The following is a 15459-nucleotide window of genomic DNA, read 5'->3' as shown; positions in this document are numbered from 1 at the left end:
ACATAATCTAAAAAAAAAAATCCAGAAATCCCAATGTATGATTTTTTAACTATGTATTTGTATGATACAGCTGCAAATAAGTATTTGAACACCTGTCTATCAGCTAGAATTCTGACCCTCAAAGACCTGTTAGTCTGCCTTTAAAATGTCCACCTCCACTCCATTTATTATCCTAAATTAGATGCACCTGTTTGAGGTCGTTAGCTGCATAAAGACACCTGTCCACCCCATACACCCCCAACACCTGAGAAAATCAATGTTAATATTTGGTACAGTAGCCTTTGTTTGCAATTACAGAGGTCAAACGTTTCCTGTAGTTTTTCACCAGGTTTGCACACACTGCAGGAGGGATTTTGGCCCACTCCTCCACACAGATCTTCTCTAGATCAGTCAGGTTTCTGGGCTGTCGCTGAGAAACACGGAGTTTGAGCTCCCTCCAAAGATTCTCTATTGGGTTTAGGTCTGGAGACTGGCTAGGCCACGCCAGAACCTTGATATGCTTCTTACAGAGCCACTCCTTGGTTATCCTGGCTGTGTGCTTCGGGTCATTGTCATGTTGGAAGACCTAGCCTCGACCCATCTTCAGTGCTCTAACTGAGGGAAGGAGGTTGTTCCCCAAAATCTCGCAATACATGGCCCCGGTCATCCTCTCCTTAATACAGTGCAGTCGCCCTGTCCCATGTGCAGAAAAACACCCCCAAAGCATGATGCTACCACCCCCATGCTTCACAGTAGGGATGGGAGTTCTTGGGATGGTACTCATCATTCTTCTTCCTCCAAACACGTTTAGTGGAATTATGACCAAAAAGTTCTATTTTGGTCTCATCTGACCACATGACTTACTCCCATGACTCCTCTGGATCATCCAAATGGTCATTGGCAAACTTAAGACGGGCCTTGACATGTGCTGGTTTAAGCAGGGGAACCTTCCGTGCCATGCATGATTTCAAACCATGACGTCTTAGTGTATTACCAACAGTAACCTTGTAAACGGTGGTCCCAGCTCTTTTCAGGTCATTGACCAGCTCCTCCCGTGTAGTTCTGGGCTGATTTCTCACCTTTCTTAGGATCATTGAGACCCCACGAGGTGAGATCTTGCATGGAGCCCCAGTCCGAGGGAGATTGACAGTCATGTTTAGCTTCTTCCATTTTCTAATGATTGCTCCAACAATGGACCTTTTTTCACCAAGCTGCTTGGCAATTTCCCCGTAGCCCTTTCCAGCCTTGTGGAGGTGTACAATTTTGTCTCTAGTGTCTTTGGACAGCTCTTTGGTCTTGGCCATGTTAGTAGTTGGATTCTTACTGATTGTATGGGGTGGACAGGTGTCTTTATGCAGCTAACGACCTCAAACAGGTGCATCTAATTTAGGATAATAAATGGAGTGGAGGTGGACATTTTAAAGGCAGACTAACAGGTCTTTGAGGGTCAGAATTCTAGCTGATAGACAGGTGTTCAAATACTTATTTGCAGCTGTATCATACAAATAAATAGTTAAAAAATCATATATTGTGATTTCTGGATTTTTTTTTTTTTAGATAATGTCTCTCACAGTGGACATGCACCTACGATGACAATTTCAGACCCCTCCATGATTTCCAAGTGGGAGAACTTGCAAAATAGCAGGGTGTTCAAATACTTATTTTCCTCACTATAAATCATGCCGATCACTTTCTTTATTCCAGTCGGCTCATGTTATTATGAAAATATTCATGCATTCGAATGCTCAGGTAAGATGATGTCTGTACCGTCTTGAACTCTTTGCTTGCTTTGATCACTTTTGCTTTTATTCTCGTTCACTGGCTCGTTCGCTAAGCTGAACAGCTAATCAGAGTTCTCTCGCTCACCGATGGCCCGACGCCAATTCAACATGCTGAATCGGCCCAAAAAAAACAGACGGGAGCCAACGGTATGGAACACACCGAAAAACCTAAGCCAACCGACGCTCAAAAAGGTCCCGATGGGGTGTCCCGGCCTTAATGGACGTTCTTAATGTCAGTGACAAATGTACATTATCTGCAGATCTCTTTGTGCATAGTGGACATGTTTGTTAGGTACCTACTATGTAGCTGACTAAATCTGAGAGATGCTTTGGAATAATGCCTCGCACACACACCGCCATCCCATGTCTACCGGCAGATCCCAGTGCACTGTGATCACAGTGCATTTCCGGGAAAGGCCAACGGCCTGCAGAGAGATCGATATGGATGAGGTATCTTCTCATGCTTTCTCTCCCTCCCAGTGGGAAAAATAGGAAGTGATCACTGTTGGTTATGAGTCTTTACATTCATGACATTTAAACTGAAATCGTTTTACTCTGATACCGAAACATTCTGCTGATGCACATTAGAAACTCTTCCCGTCTGTACATGCTGGCTACTTTCTTCTAGTCTATAACATCACTTCAACCTCCGGATACGGTTCTATTTTTGTATTGGAGGAAATGGCTGCAACCAATATTGTTCCTGCTTTGTGTTGTTTCTCCACCAGCTCCATTTTAACACTGGTCATTCTTGTTGCTGTGTTTTCCTCCTATGATCTAATGTATAAGCGATTGTCTCTTGTGTATCCTTATTGACTGCTGCTATTTTCATCATTGGCCACACTAACACAAAGCACGCCCCGGTTTTGCTAACTCTCAGGGAAGGTGTGACTGTCTTTCTGTCCATGTGGCCCAGTTTAGGACACTCTGGGTAGAAAAGTCTGACATGTGGTCATGGGAGTTGGGCCACTCAAAGCATAACTCTCCCATAAAAGACAAGCACACAGAGAGGCTTTTGTGTGAGATTTGTTGGAGGTCGTAGTGGGTGGTGGTTGAGTCATATTTTTGTGTGTATGTTCATCTGTGTCACTGGCCAGAGAAATTGCAGAGTCTAGATGGACCACGTTCTTTCCTTTTTACTTTGTGTGTGTCTCATATGAGACTAGAGCCTTTTCACACCCTTAATATGAGTCACATGTTCACGTAATGTGCTCAGTCAGTGGCTAATGTAAGATACTTGGATTCATTAAACCGATTTTACCGATCGGCTGCCAGACTAAAACCATAAGTCTGACCATTTAAGAAAAAATATACAACACTACTGTTCAAAAGATTGGGTCGGTAAGATGGTTTTGAGAGAATTCTGTTATGCTCACCAGTCACCAAGGCTGCATTTATTTGATGAAAAATACAGTAAAAACAGCAATATTGTGAAATTTTATTGCAATTTCAAATAACTCTTTTCTTTTTTAATATATTTAAAAATGTATTTTATTCCTGTGATGGCAAAGCTGAATTTTCAGCGTCATTCTTCAGTGTCACATGATCCTTCAGAAATCATTCTGCTCAAGAAACATTTCTTAACGATACTGAAAACAGTTGTTTGGCGTAATATTTTTGTGGAAGCCATCTTTGCTGAATTAAATTTTTTTTTTTTTCTAAAATAAAATAAAATCGTACTCACCGCAAACTAGGTCAGACATTTTGTGTTTATAAGTAGAGTTTGGTGTTTCCAAAAATAAGTATGAGTAATTGCCTTAGCAAATAGCGCTAATGAGTTATCCTGCCCTCTGTCATAGAGTGACCTATCTAAGAATGTGCTTAGATTTAAAAAAAATATTTGATGACAGAATTCCCTAAATGTGGATCGCTTGAAGCACTTAAAACACAGTTTACATTTTATCTCATGGAAATAGTTTTTGGGATTGCATACAAACATTGCTTGCTGAAATGCCATAGATTGTACACTGAAAAGCAGTGGATTGCCTACTACTTGCAGTGCTCTATTTTGTGAACTGCTTGAGTTGTAATTACCACCACTAGCTATAATGCTTAAGAGTGTTTTCTTGAATGGATGATGGTAATTCTTCTCTGAGGCTTCAGAGAGAAAGAGAGAGAGAGCGTACAGTGGCTTTCATCGTTTAAACACCCATCAAAGCCATAGCATGGCCTCTGGTCCTTTCCTTCTACGAGTCCTATTGACCTAATAATGACTCTCGGTCTCCGCTGCATCCCTCCACACCACCAGCAGCTCACAGGCTCTGCCAGGTTAATTATTTCAATTCCAAACGTAGGCCTGGAGGTTGAAGAGACAGGTGACACACTAAAGCTCCTGGCGCTGCAGTCAGAAGCTGTCAGTAGCTCCCCCCCCCGTTCCTCTTTTAATCTGTGTCTGCCCGGAGGGGGGAGCGGGGCTTCCTCTTTACAGCTCTGACTTTGAAATGAGAGCTGTAGGGCCAGAGACGTGCTTGCAGATACACACAAACATTAATACACCAAATACACACAGCTGCCTGATTCATCTGTGAAAGAAAAACAAGCATGACCTGGTATAAGCTGCTGTGACTGTTTATTAAACATCAGTCTGTAGAATGCTGATGTCTTGTTTTTTACTCATTCATAATCACCAACCTGGATCTCATGAGAAAATTGTACATTTTTGTACGAATTCATAAGAATTTGCCAAAACCTAAAATAATTATGAATTGCCGTGAGGTGTGTTGGGTATTAAACGAATACTACCTTTATTTTAAAAATGTTTAAAATGATACACACTTGCATGAGATGAAGACTCGGTCATAGCAGTAGCCTAATAAAAGCAGTGTTATTTTACATGGGAGGTCGCATCTTGGGAGCAGCAGATAGTTGAAGAGGGTTTTCATGGTTAAAATCGAATTTCAGTAGGAATCTTCGCAATTTCGCATGAGAGGGAAATATTTCCACACACCAATTTGTTGGCCATGTGAATTTGCAGTGTTGGCCAACAGAAAGATGACTTCTGTATAAACTGTGCATATCAAAATTATGCTTTGTAAATAGAGTAACATCACTACTTTCAGTTATTTAATCCATTTAATCCATTTTTACATTGTAGCATTATGCGCAATATGTATTTTACAATAAAATAGAGCCGCACGATTCATTGTTAAAAGAGTGCAATCTTGATTTAAACACTCACGTGATCTCATTCCTAAATGACAAGGATTCGTACGATCACAGCAAACATTCAGTTGTCATGTAGGTATGAAACAGCTTCACAAACCACTTTTCAACCACACAGTTTCAACCAAAAGTATATAGTTCGGAAATAGGCTAAACGTTGATGTCTACGGTAGCGATCAAAATAGTAAATCAACTTTTGATGTAACAGCGCTTCAAATAACGATTTGTCAAATAGCGATACACTTGTCGCCACCACCATTCATTCAAGCCGATTTTAAATAATTCATTCAGATTCATTAAACATTTTAAATAGAATGCAGCAATTAACATTTGTCATACATTTTTAAGAATCGTGGGAGAATCGTGATCTCTGTTTAAAAAAACAAAATCCTGATTCCTCGATTTATCCAGAATCGTGCTGCTCTACATTAAAGACGTGATAGCATTACACTGATCGCATTACACAAAATAGCTATTTATTTTATATTTTTATATTTATATTTAGTTTTAGGGATGCACCGATATGAACATTTTGGTCGATGCCGATAACCGATAAGTCTTTATATTTGAAATCCGATAACCGATATATTGGCCGATAAATCTAAATCCAACTTTTTATATAATTTTTGAGCGCTTGATTACAAAAGCAAACTTCTCACCATTAAAATCCATGTCCCAAGCACACTATTATAATGTCCTCATTATAATTTTATGTAGCCTATTTGACATACTTGCGCTGCACATGAACTGTATTTTTCTTTTTTTTAAGTTATTCCAATCATATTTCAAGCAATTCAAAACCATCATGGTGAACAGTGCTCATCTGAAGCGTCTCAGCTGAAGGAAATAATCCATTATTTATCATCTTTAATATATCGCCCAAATTTTCTTATCAGGCCGATATCGGTAACAATAAAAAATGAACACATATATAGGCCCATATATCGTGGGCAATATATCGCGTGTCTTTCTCTTTTTCTGAATGAAACCAGCCTATGGCACGACATCCTTTCACTAGTGCGGTCACGTGTAAACGGTGAGGCAGTTTTAGGTCAGTGTGTATTCACTGCTTGTGTTGATGCTGTACGACAGGCTCTGTTGCTCCCCTCTGATGTCCTGCGGCACAACCCTTCATCCCTGTGCCATTCAGAGCAGCAATCTGCAACTGTGTACTGCAATGGTGCTCTGCAGCTCTTGTCCTCCTAGCAGCATCATATCTCTCTCTTGCTCAGCTGTTAATCATTAGAAAAGGGAAGTGTATCAGTTTTCATTTGCATGGACAGAAGGATGCAGGCCACTGGCGGAGGAGGTCACAGTGATAATAATCACTCTTTTGTTTCTCTTGCCATCAGTATGAACGAGATGTAACAAGCTCATAACATTAGGCTTTATGTGGCTTCCTGCCGCTGAGAGCGGATCCTTGAATTTGAATTGCAAATGGTTGTGATTTTCTTCACTGGGTGCGCAGAAAGTGTGTTTGTGAATTGGTGAGTGGTTTAGATTGGCGTAACTTAAGATTTTTATGGCATATTTTTGGCATATTTCATTATGTTTAGGTTATTTTTTTTTGGAAGATGAATGTGTAAATAATACTCTGGGAAGTTAACAGAGGCAGCTATAGGGCCCTATCTTGCACCCAGCGCAATTGACTTTGTACACCGACGCATGTATCATTCCAATTTTGCACCCACGCATAGCGGACTTTTCCCTCCACAGACGCACGTCGGTAAACTAGGAAATACACTTGCGCTCCCCAGGGCGGTTCAGCGCAAAGAGGAGGCGTGTTCCGGCGCAAACGTTCCCTGGTGCTATTTTGCAGGTTTAGAAAACACTGCCACTGACCAGGAAAAACCTAGTCTAAAGTCAGTGGCGCATGTTATTCAGATGCTATTTTAAGGGCGCATGCTTGGCCATAATCGATGTAGCGTGTGCACAACGCGCATATACTTTGATTCTCTCATCTACACAGAAGCAGCAGTTTTCATTTTTGCAAATCATACATTATTACAATAGATAGATCCGCCGTTATAATAGCAACCCGCCATGGAACAAGCGCGCCTGCTCTTAAAGGGAATGTGAGATGTCGCTCTGATTGGTTTATTTCACGTTACGCCCAAACCACACCTATGAATAATGAAGCTACTTCAGACCAACCCATTTTAGATTTGCGTCGGGCGCAAGAGTCATTAACCCCGCCGGTATAATAGCAACAGCGCCCAAGACCCGCCCACAAAGTTACTTGCGTTTCGCGCTTAATGCTTGCGTTTCAGATCGTTAAAATAGGGCCAGAACAGTTGTCTAGTGAACAGCTGTGTAGCAGACATGAAGAAGGGTGTGTGAGAGTCTATCAAAGCATTTCGGCCCCACTCGCTATGTATAAATAGCCTAACCCACTGACCCACACACACCACTACAGTTGACTGTTTATTTATAGTGGAATGGTGTTGATTTGATTCAACTTCATTTCTGGAGTATGTGAGGCACTAAAGCTTAATCTAATAGTAACAATGACCTTTTAGGGTCATTATGGTCTCTTGCACCATTTAATATGTTATTATTTTTTAATAATATTTAGCCATTGGTATACCTTATAGGGAATATACAGGATTTTTTAAAACATATCTGAGGTGTTGTATACAGTCTGTGCCTTAGATCCTCAGCCATACTTACAGTAATTGGGTTGTTGACATGAAATGCCAAGCAATGACAGCAGTGTCCGGCAGTGTGACATGCTATACTTCCTATATAACTTACATGTTCCTCTATATTTAAAGTGTCAAATTCTGACATGCCACATTTATTTTCTTTAATGCTTTTTTGACAAAATAAGCATTAGTCTGCAACAATAAATCGTATTTAGTTATTCATTTCGACATTTATTAGGTTTTATTTATTTTTTATTAATCATTTGAATAATAGCAAAGTTATTTTCATTTTTGTTTTTGTATGTCAAACTGTTAAGGTTAAAATGCTATTTGTTTCTCATTTGAGAATCAATGTTTGTTACAGGAGTAATTTATGCACACGAAAATGAATAATTAACTTGTGAATAGTTGTTACCTTTTGAACACATTGGGTGTAATAGATTGGAATTGTTGAGTGCTGCTATTCTAATTATACATTATAGTTTGTTTTATTGCGCAATGTTAAAGGGAGAGATCGCCCAAAAATACAAATTATCTTATCGTTTCCTCACACATGACTTTCTTTCAGATAAACATATTTTTAGGAAAATAATCACTCTGTGAGTCCCTATAATGCCATTGAATGGGTGCCGCTCTGTTGACTCTAGAAAAACCACACACAGCGATAGTGACGGTAATCCATACGACCCCAATGGATGAATCAATGTCTTCTGAAGCTTCACAATACAATTATGTCAAGTGACACAACGTCCCTCTCATGATTGCTTGCTTGACAGTAAGACATTTAAAGTTAAAAACATTAGTATTTTTCTTAAACAAATTGATCAATTTGCTTCAGAAGACATTGGTTCATCCACTGGGGTCGTATGGATTAACGTCACAGCGTCAACAGAGCGGCACCCATTCATGACATATGGACTCACAGAGAGTGATTACTTTCCTAAACATCTTCCTAAAAGTCATATATATCATGGATAGCATGAGGGGGATTAAACAATGAGAGAATTTTCATGTTTGGGTGAACTATCCCTTTATTTGGGAGACTACAGTAAATATTAAAACCATTACTGTTAAAACCATAACTCATATAATATTTCCCTTATACATACAGCAAAATACAAAGGTTTTAACTCTAGTTAATGACATGTTATGTGTTTTTCTGCTTTAAATTAGAAACTATCCCCATGTCAACATCATCTTGTGATCTCATAGACTTATGTGGAGACAGGATCAATCAGTTGATTTCAATTTGCTTGAAATGTTATTCTGTAAGAGCTTTTATCTTATGGTACTACAACTACTGTGCTTGCATTATATGTGCATTATGCATTAATTGAATCTTGGGGTTGGAATATTGAAGCATTTTGAACAGCTCAGGTTCTGTCATGACCACAAGCGCCATGTTGCAATAAACAACCTTTTTGCCAGTCCTTTGTGGTCATATCAGATTGCTTGGCTACATTTATCCTTCCCTTTGACTTTTCAATGTTGCCAGGGCTGCATTGTCACTCCAGGTGCAGAAGCTGCATAATGTATTCTTAACCTGCAGATCTGATGGTTAAAGTGGACTGGTTTGTAGTTATTTGATTTAAGTGAATAATGGGCAAGGGCAACTTTATAATTAATTAAGAATACGAATGAATTAGTCTTTTCTGTTTCACAGATTGATTGAGGACCTTTTCCCTTCAGAAATCAGCTTGGCACTGCCACAGAACCAAAGGTAAGCTTATAGCACTAAAAGCAGCTGGCTGATTGAATGATTTTGTTTGTTTGCCAAAATATTTTATAAATGTGTATAATGTTTAGCTGTTATAATCTATCTCAAGTGATGGACTGCTGTAAGTAAGGATGCACGATTATTATGTGGTTATTAACATATATTAGAGATTAATTCAATCAGGTTTATTGGAAACATTTATATATATATATATATATATATATACTGTATATATATATATATATATATATATATATATATATATAATTCAAAATAAATCTCTAATATAAGCTGATAACCACATATGAATCGTGCATAATACATTAACATTGTTTTTGGCTGCCAAGTTTCAAATGAATATCGATTTTTCATTCTTTTTTCCATGTTTCATCCTTTTTTATACTGCCTAAATTCAAAGCATTTTAAACTGTTTTAGTTTTAGTGTCTTTTTTTTTTGGGACAAAAAATAAATAATAATATCGGCCATCATCTCATCATAACTTTCATATCGGCGCATGCCTAACTATGCGTAATAACACCATAGCTTGATTTACTGGAAAATCATAAACTAATGCAATTTCATTTGATGACATTAGTTGTTCAGAAATCACACACTTGATCTTTAACTTTCTTTTTGAATCAGAAGTAGAATATTATATTCCATTCCGAGAAAAGCTGTGACGTTAAAATGCAATAAAATCAAGAATTTGTAATTTGTGTTTTGTACATAAAAACAAATTTAGATTTCGGTGGCTGGAGCACACTCCAAAATAGACAATCCCAATCACAGATTCTTTATTTTATTGCATTTTACAAAATGTCCCAGCTTTTCTGGAAATGGGGTTGTAACAACGAACTTGACAAAGTTATGATCTTTCTCATCCCACTTGTGTGACTGGCTTTTTCTTTAAACATTCCTTGTACTTTTCAATAACACTCGGAATATTTCCATAGACACGCGATGCGTGTTTTGAAAGGAACATAACGTCCGTGGACAGAAGTTAAAACCTCCCAGAAGTTAGCGAAATCTCAAATAACGCCGCTTTAAGCCTCGGATCCTCCTGTGTGCTCGCCACAGAGTCTTGTCTGCATTGGTAATTCCATTTGAAAAGTGAAAGCATGTGGGGATGTGTGGAAACAGTAGACAGTCTCTCCTCTGGGACTCTGATGTTCCTGAATTACATCCCTGTGTGTCGTCTGCCCTGTTATCAGGTCTGAGACCTGCCGCCTGCCGTACATTCCACACGCTATCATTAACCCCTCGAACCCCGCCTGGAGGAAACCTCAGTGCTTCTCTCCTCCATCCACCCTCTCACTTGCTGCCTCTTCATCTCTGATCCCAGAGGGAGTCGCAGAAGTGTGGTCACCTCCTCGAGCGCCTGCTTTAGCTCAGCGCTAATGAGAGGGGACAGTGGGAGAGGACCTCGGGCCCCTGGGGCCCCACCACTGCACGAGCAAAGACTTTACAGTTTCATGTTTCCTAGAACAATAATTACACAAAGTGTCATTTTCCCCATCAGTGAGGTGGAGGGAAAGGTGGAGTGTTGGAGTTTGGCTCTGTGTTTGGTGTCTGGACCAGTTGTCTGAGGAACAAGATGTATCGTGCCTAGTGGAAATTATGTAAAATGATCAGACTTAAACTGCACTTTTCCATAATGTAGAAAGATATTTTAATATTATTTTTTGTTTTTTGTAATTACATGACTCACTGGTAAAGGCTGTCAGAGGAGAACGAAATCAATGTCAGTAGCCTTGAAGAAAAGCTGAGATGTTTTTAGTTCCTCAGATGCCAAAGAAGGAGCTTCCCACACAGCTTGCGCAAAGGTGTTGCATTTCTAATTGTTTAGGTTTAGATGGAAATAGAACCTGAAAGTATGTGCTGCTCCCGGGCCGGGCAGCCGTACTGTCCCACTGTGTGCTGTTTTTGGCGTCTGTTATTGCAGCCCTTGAGTTCAGCTGCTACGTAACGCCGACACGACCCAATCGCGTGGATCACTCTCTCTGGCACTAAATTTTGTTAAAACTTTACAGGGTTTCATTTATTAACATTAGTTAACTACATTAGTCAACTTGAACTAAAAAAGAACAATACTTTTAAAGCATTTATTCAAATTAGTTCATGTTTATCTCAACATTTACTAATACATTTTAAATATCAAAAATTGTATGTTAACATTTTTTTAAGTAACATTAACAAAGGTTAATAAATACTGTACAAATGTATAGTTGTATATAATTGTATAGTTAATGCATTAACTGATGTTAACAAATGTGTTACCTGTTTTTTTTTATGCAACAAATGCATGAAAACTTTGGAAAAGGACCTTGGATATCTTAGATAACATTTCTAATATTGAGATGAATATCAAATTCACGTCACAAATCAATACACAAATTCACAATTAACATAAATCTTTCTGGAACCTCTTAAGATTGTGATTTTTTATTTATTTAATTTTTAACCTTTCTCATCTTAAGAAGTCTTGCTCTTTCTTTGTTGATTTAACAGTTAAAATAAACATTGTCATAATTTTTAAGTAATTTGTTGAATTGACATTCAGTTCACTGTAGAAAATATATTTTATCCAATATTGTTGCATAATTGAATCTTTTTTTTACCAAAAACACCAAGAATACCTAAGACCAAAAATATCTTTCTTATAATTTATGTATGTTTATAAATGTATATTGAGAACAGGCGCGCTCAACTCCCAAATCATTTATGGGTGTGAGTAGAAAAAAAGTTATCAAAAATAAAGATGAAAAATTTTACATTTTAAATTTAGAAATTTAACCGTAATAAACCAACACAGGTTCCCAAACTAGCTTGTCTCTACTGAGTGATGGCTAAATCAAAATGGATAAAATAAAAATGGAACTTTTTTTACCCTATGTCATTTCCATATAAAATATATAAAAAGCTATTTAGTTTGACTTCCTGAAATGGATGAAGATTTTCTAAAATTGAATTATCTCTTGAAAAATAGTTTCTGTTTTGTACTCTTGCCATTTATGGGGCACTACGGCCTGAAACAATGGAGGATCTCCAGGATCTCTAGGCTAAATTGTGGTCAGCCTATCCAAATGTCTCATTTTCAAGGGCCAGTCAGTGTGTCTGCCTATTATGCAGCTCTCTGGAGAGGGTGTGATATTTTTGATCTATTCATAACATGTACAAACCAGATATCTTTGTTTCTATTTGGAAGAATGGCCTTTGGCTGACTCAGGAGCTCTTTCAAATGTAGATCCTGAAGTGCTGTTGACCTTAGCAGACTTATTCTACTGAATTCTGTTCCACCTTGACCTTTCATCACCATACAAACTGACTGCTCTGACTGTACTGGATTCTTGGAGATAAGAAAAGAGCAAGTGGGTACAGGAAGTGATGGAATGATGTCAGTACACCCACAGGAAAGCACGTAATGGAGGATTGCGGTGTGGTTTTATCTTCCAACTTATCTTCCATGTCTCTCACCTTCCTGTGCATTATGTTATGTTATGTTATGTTATGTTATATTGTCCAATAAATGTATACATTTACACTGTTCCGGTTGCTTTCTTGCTGGAAGTGAAAGCCCTCTACATCCTTTAAGCGTATTAAATGTGTCCAGTGTAGCATGGCAAGTGATCTACATTTGAAAACAGTTCTGACCAGCTCTAGGCCATTTTTGCATGAACTTAAAATTAGGCTCTGCGTTGCTGTCGATGAACTGCAGGTCATTGTGATGTGTGCATGGGCACTTCTGCCAGCTTGGCCCATGTTCAATGCCCTGTGGGTTTACTTGAAAAGAGATTGGGCAACAGTATTGATTCATAGTGTGGCGCATTATGTCTCTGTGGATGAACACAAACCCCCCTGCTGTGTGTAAATGGAGTCTCAGCTGGACTGTCCTGCACCAGAATTGTCATCTATAATTTTATTCACTGTCCACTGCGGAAACCCCTCTTTCTTCTTACTCATTAAATTTAATGGTAGCATCAGCTAGACTGCCTCTGATCTGTCTCTGTACCGTCAGTGAATTAGAGCCCCTCGTATCTCTAAGTGCCCCGAGGCAGACGGTGTTGCCCCCTTTTATCTCAGCTAGAGTTTATGCCTTAGCCATATCCCAGAGGTTAAATATATGGCCTTGACATAAGAGAGGCTTAGCTATGGTTTTGATATGGCTCCTGCTTCACTTTGTGTTGGACAATTTGTGACTTTATAGCTAGTGAACCTAAAGAGTGACTTCCTGTGTTTCGGTTTGGTAAGGTTTGAAGCACTTGTTTGTATTTCATTTGCATAATCAGGTGTGACCCTGTTACTGTGCAGCTGGGATTGGAAAACTGGAGCATCTGTGCTGGTTGTGACGTCTGGGGAATCGTTGGCAGACGCCACACCCTTCTGGGTCTTGAGATGTATACTGGGGCTTCTAGACATGAGCGTAGGCCTATGAGGCTGCGTGTCTTGCATAATGCTTGCATAAAGAGTTTTATTTAATATTTCAATTTGCATCCTTTCTAAAGATCTTGCTTGGTGCTTTTGGCTGTTATTTTAGCAAGAAATGATCAGTTCGATCGCGATTGCAGGAAGTCTAATCTAATCTGCAAACTAATTTGTTGATTTGGAGTTTGTTTAGGATCCTCTGCTCTTTCCCCTCCTGCGTCTAATTGGCAGAGCTGTGTGTGAAGACTGTCCCATTGTGTGTGTTGCCAAGCCCACGTAGGGAGTCTCTATATGCATGTCTCCAGTTTACAGCACTCAGTTGTGCGTGAATGATGACATTAGTGATGCTTTGTCACTCTGTTGCAGGATGTTAGGACCTTTTTTCTTTTTCCTCCTCCTCTTAACCCAGAGCTCTCTTACTAATGTGAACTGACCACGTGATTGACGAGACAAATGGTTGGAATACTTAGTCTAGCTTTGGTTCCAGTGTTTAATTTGGTCATGGGCAGGCAACTGTTCTACAGCCAGACACCACAAACTATCCCCAGTCCAGTGGATTCCCATATTTAGTATCTACACCATTTGTTTTGCAGGATGTTTTGTTTATTGCAATAAGGTGGGATTGATATTTCTGTTATAAGGGTGGTTGTTGCTGAGAATATTGATTAGAATAGGTTCTGCCCATGAGTTTTTGGGTCCCTAGGTGAGATCATGGGGCGGAACTATGATTAAAAATGAATAGGATCATGAATACGAATGTGCAATTTGGAAACACAGCACTAAAATTAGCCTAAACTAAAATTAGCACACAAACTATTAATGCAATTTATTCCTGTTGGAAAAGCTGAATTTTAACATCATTACTCCAGTCTTCAGTGTCACATGATCCTTCAGAAATCATTCTAATATGCTGATTTGGTGCTCAAGAAACATTTATTATTATTATTATTATTATCAATGTTGAATATCACATATTGAATATCACATTTAACAAGTTATCGCATATCACATTTTTATTCAGTGTTGTGCAGCCATAATTTGAAGCATTAGGAACAAATTTCTGAACAAAAATCCCTTTATAGCTATTACTTGATTTTCTTGTGAAGTAAAATTGTTATCGGTACAGGCAAAAATAGGCTATTTAGACTATCTACAATTCAACAGTATTACCCTCCTACACACACACACACACACACACACACACACCATTGATTAATGACCTGTATCCTGCTTGTGGAGACACAGGAAACAACCTCTTTTCATCTCTCCATAGCTTCTGTTTGAAGGGATCGTCCTCTTTTCATTGTCTTCATCTTTTTTTGGGCAAATTAACCACTTGTACATGCTCCCACCCAAACAAACCAAATTAATGGACATTTATCATCTGTAAAATATCATGGATCTATTGTCTTTTAAACCAAATTATAGCCTCATGTCAAGTTTTGTTGCTATTCGTTCGCGTGTGAAGATGCTGTTAAATGATTTGTGTGTGTGTGTTTATGACTTCATGAGGTTGGACCATGGTCTCCCATGAGCCTCACAGAGGCGTTTGACCAGGGAGAGTATTGGATGGCTCTTTGTTTATCCTGGTCTGAGATGTGGAAATGACAGGCAACAGAAGAATGGCAGATCTGACTGAGAAAATACACGTCTCCTGCTATTAACTCACAAGGTTATTTCAGTACAGACTCTGGAACTCTGCAGTGGCATCAAGTTGGGAAACATTGACGATAGTTTCACAATAATGAGAGC

The 15459-nt window shown here is 38.8% G+C and overlaps 1 protein-coding gene across 4 annotated transcripts in view; it reads left to right on the top strand.

Moving 5' to 3' along the window:
• The window catches only part of raph1a (Ras association (RalGDS/AF-6) and pleckstrin homology domains 1a), a 72575-nt gene that overhangs the window by 14255 nt on the left and 42861 nt on the right, over positions 1 to 15459 (top strand). For 2 of the 4 annotated variants that reach the window (XM_084422178.1, XM_084422175.1), the window contains exon 2: positions 9231 to 9287. The exons of the other annotated variants lie outside the window; for them this stretch is intronic. The gene's annotated coding sequence lies outside the window, so the exon portion shown is untranslated. The remainder of the gene's footprint in view (positions 1 to 9230; positions 9288 to 15459) is intronic. 4 annotated transcript variants of the gene reach the window in all.

Source organism: Rutilus rutilus (assembly GCF_951802725.1).
Source record: "Rutilus rutilus genome assembly, chromosome: 10".
In the NCBI taxonomy this organism is placed as follows: Eukaryota; Metazoa; Chordata; class Actinopteri; order Cypriniformes; family Leuciscidae; genus Rutilus; species Rutilus rutilus.
The sequence above is the reverse complement of the archived record's forward strand: the minus strand, read 5'-3'. Positions and strand labels throughout refer to the sequence as shown.